The sequence below is a fragment of the Amaranthus tricolor genome, chromosome 6 (assembly GCF_026212465.1).
Source record: "Amaranthus tricolor cultivar Red isolate AtriRed21 chromosome 6, ASM2621246v1, whole genome shotgun sequence".
Lineage (NCBI taxonomy): Eukaryota > Viridiplantae > Streptophyta > Magnoliopsida > Caryophyllales > Amaranthaceae > Amaranthus > Amaranthus tricolor.
In genome coordinates, this window is record NC_080052.1 from 6105714 (window position 1) to 6110158 (window position 4445).

Genomic DNA, 4445 nt, shown 5'->3' on the forward strand with positions numbered 1-4445 from the left:
CTATAGGCGGTATTTTTTAATGCTTCTTAGTTCATCGATACCTGGCCAAAATATGTATCGATGATATGTTAAGCAATATTAAACTAAAGGTTTGTAAATTGGTTAATATAATTAGCATTAAAGAGTTAGCACTTACATGTTCAAATTTAAAGTTTTCATTTATCTTATGTTCTCATTCTCATATCCTCTCAATCCTAACTAGCGGAAAATTCAGCTTCACTACCAAATTCAGTACTTAAAATCAGAGTTGAGTTTCTGAAAACCAATCAAGAACTAAAAAAATATCACAGTTTCAATTCACTACCAAATAGATAATAGTTTCAATTTCACAACCAAATGGATATTAGTTTTAATTTCACAGTCAACAGTAGAACAATTCACACTTGAGCATTAGTACTCATAGTTTTCACTTACACACAATAAGTTAAGTCTACAAACAAATTACAACCAAAAAAATTTTTAAAGAATTCAACTTTTGAATAGATTAGCCAATGAAAAACGGCATGGCAAATGAAAGTAAAAAGTTTAAAAAAACGATACCCAAAAAAAAATAAAAATAAAATGACAAAAACAGCAAAAAAAATTGTGACATCCAAGATTCAAAGAACACAAAATTATAATAAAGGTTTAATGATTTTGTGTTTCTCCTCCCAATCAAGCAAAATTATACTAAACAAATCATAAAAAGTAAAGAGAAAGTAAAACCTAAAACCTCCTGATTGTTACTGGAACTTTCAATCTTTTTTTTCCCCATTTGCAAACAAGTTAGCTCCTTTTCTAGGTTTCATGAGATTAAGATTCAAATTATAAAGAATAAAACAGGAACTAGGAAAAAAATTTGACTTTTTTATTCTAAGTGGTTGATAAATTTACCAGGTGTAGGATGTATTTGGAGAGTGAAAGTCGTATTATATCTTGATAAGTGTACTTTGATATACTATCGTGAAAAGTACTCCAAAAAATATGGCTCATTGTTTAAAAACAAAAAAACAAGCAACTTAAACAGTAATAAATAGTCCCTTTGAAATTCCTATATTGCCCTCAACACTGTTCTCCTTTTGCGGATCTTATTTCCATCTAACACGCCATATCCTTATTCTTTACCTGATCTCCTCACTTCTTTTCCTCCATTTTCCTTTATCATCATCTGCATCTTTTACTATCTCCTACTCCATCCTAATTTTGCTCTTTCTTCTCAGAGTTCATAGGAAAATCAGTAGATTTACTCCAGACTCTGAAAACAAATTCACATGTTCCTCAAGTTTAGATCTATAGCAACTGCAATGATGGTGAGTAAAAAGTTTAATAAGTTGAATAGTGTTATAATGGCAAGAATTGAGCTTGCTGTGTTGAATTCATTTTTTTTTCTTGATGTTTAAGTACCCGCAGACATGTTTCTATAAATATGTCTTGATATTTTTATTGATTTGTGATTTGGCGCTGATCTATAGGACTATATGGTCAAAGTATTGGAGCTTTGTCGCTGTATCATGTGTTGTCAGGAAAGACGATCTTACATATTACTAGAGAACTTGACCCGTTCTTTATTAAAGGTATGAATTTATCTTTCGTATCAGGCGCTATAATGTGGGGATTATTTTGGTGTTCTTCTGGTTAATAGGTGGGATTCTGAAATATGATCTTGCTGTTATAATTACTGGGTTTTAATGAATGAACAAACAAAGAGAAAATGATAAGGTTACAAGATTTGTTGAATACTGGATTTGCTTTAGAGACATTAGTGGAAAAAAACGTATCTGCTGCGGTTTTCCTTAGACGCAGCATTAAATAACAAAAAAAAAAGCAAAAAAAAATATAATACAAATGCTGCGGTTTACCTGATGCCCGCAGCATATATGCCATTATATGCTGCGGTTTTAATAAGTCTGAAGCATATAACCCCTTAAATGCTGCGATTTTTTCTAGCCCGTAGCAAATAGTCAGTCCAAAAAATTAAAACCTGCATTTCAACATTCAATTGCTTAAAACCCTCATATAACTGTTGTATTCCTAAAACCCACGACGACGACCGTCTTCTTCTTCAAGCTCTTCAATTTCAAAAAATTTCTTCAAAAACCCACAGAAAATCTCTTCAAGTTCTTCAAACACCCACGACTCTACTATGTTCTTCTCTTCATTTCGTTCATCATCTTACAAACCCCACGACTCTACTGTTACTGTGTTGTTGAAATTTGTTGCTTCAATAACCACCCATTGCACGAATTTCCTTCTCCATGTTTGTTTAAATTCTTCAACCCACCATTGTTGCTTTTCCTTCAAAAGCCACGAAATTAGGGCTAAGTCTTGTTCTTCTTCAAGGTACAAATTTTTCAATCTTTGTTTAAGTTCTTCAAGAATAGCTTCATTGTGTTTTAAGGATTTAGTCTTTTTTAATACTAATTTTGATTTTGCTATTCATTGCAGGTTACGTAATCCTATTGTAAAAACAAAATTATCATATCTAACTACCAAGGTATGTATTTTATATTTGAATGTGAATAATTTACTTATGTATGTACTTGAATATTTGAATGTGAATAATTTTAATTAATTAGGTTATGGATTAGATTGAATGTGCATAATTTACTTATGTATATATGTAGTTGTATATTTGAATGTAAATAATTTACTTATGTATGTAGTTGTATATTTTTGGCACTTTCGCGCATAAAGTAGCTCAAACTTAGTTTGTTTTGCATGAAACTTTGCACACAACACTATTTGGTATATATTATTGTGTTGAAGTGCTTAGAATTGAAAATCATAGTCATATGCTAGAAATTACGTGCTAAGTTGCGATTTTATGGGTTTTTAAGCTTTATTTGGCACTTTCGCGCATAAAATAGCTCAAACTTGGTTTGTTTTGCACGAAACTTGGCACACAACAGTATATATTATTGTGTTGAAGTGGTTAGAATTGAAAATCATAGTCATATGCTAGAAATTACGTGTTAAGTTCCGATTTTATGGGTTTTTAAGCTTTTTTGGCACTTTCGCGCATAAAGTAGCTCAAACTTAGTTTGTTTTGCACGAAACTTGGCACACAACACTATTTGGTGTATATTATTGTGTTGAAGTGGTTAGAATTGAAAATCGTAGTCATATGCTAGAAATTACGTGCTAAGTTGCGATTATAATACATCTATTTTAAGGTTTTTTGGCACAAACATCTATTTTCTCTTAGTGCTTTCGACAAGATTATGATACCGTTGATTGCTCTACTACACTCTCAAATACATGGACGATATCTTACAATCCATGAAGGAGGTTGGAGTCGAAAACATTGATGCCGTAAGTATTTGTTACGTTCTTAAATTAAAATATTATATATTTACTATTGGTAAAATCTAATGTTTATGTATCATTTAATTTTATATTATATTATAGGTTTTATATGACACTCCAAGGGAAACACGCCCTTTGAGAGATGGGAAAATGTGTGAATTGAAAGACAAGATTACCGCGTATCTTGCTAATTTTAGTTCTTGGTAAATAATGTAATTAGTTTAGATTTAGGATTTTAATTTGTATATGTACATATTATTATATATACGATCGAGAGTTTACAAAGAGGTTATTGGTGATAATTGGTGATTATCATTGGATTATTACATTGTACATTAATCGTTGTTTATTATATTGTACATTAATCATTGGATTATTTATGAATATTAAACGAAAAAAGCAAAAAAAAGTTATATGTAATATGCTGCGGGCCACCTAAAACCACAGCATATAGTGTAAGACTATATGCTGCAGTTTTGGGGAGGCCCACAGCATATAGTCTTACACTATATGCTGCGGTTTTGGGAAGGCCCACAGCATATAGTGCACTTTTCTGCTGCGGTTTTAAACCGCAGCATTTAAAGTAGGCCATCTGCTACTATCACTAATGCTTGGGGCCAAAACTGCAGAATATTATAGCCAAAAAATCGCAGCAAATGAGGTTTTTTCCACTAGTGAGACTATCATTTTACTCTTTTCTTATGCAAAGAATAGAAATGTGAGTGAGATGAACTTTGATTTTTTTAGTCAACAATGTCTGAGTCGAAATCATAGTCGACTTCGAGTAGTATCTGTGCTCGGACTAAAATTGGAGTAGGTTTGAAATTGGATTTTGAAATTTTTATGAGATTCACTTTCAAATATTATCAGACTCAAAGTGAACTTTTTTCTCTGATTTGAAATTGATTGTTGAAGATATACTCAAATCCTAAAAACATTATTCAAAAACCAAAACCATAAACATAGTTCAACAAAATTCAAATTTAACCTAGAAAAAGCGTATTGACAAGTAACCTTATAAATTATATGTAACACTAATATCCTTAAGCTTTTCTCGTTGCTGCTTTCTTGGGTTGCTGTCGTTGTTTTTGTTATTACTGTTGTTTTGCTTTTTTGTTGTTTTCGTGATGTTGTCGTTGCTGCTGTCGACGTTTTGTTAC

At 31.4% G+C, this 4445-nt stretch overlaps 1 long non-coding RNA gene across 1 annotated transcript; it reads left to right on the forward strand.

Moving 5' to 3' along the window:
- The first annotated feature begins 2396 nt into the window (after positions 1-2396).
- LOC130815039 (uncharacterized) lies at positions 2397-3568 on the forward strand. Its single transcript, XR_009042532.1, has 3 exons — positions 2397-2473; positions 3185-3291; positions 3388-3568. It is a non-coding gene; the product is annotated as an uncharacterized LOC130815039 (long non-coding RNA).
- Positions 3569-4445: the final 877 nt, after the last annotated feature.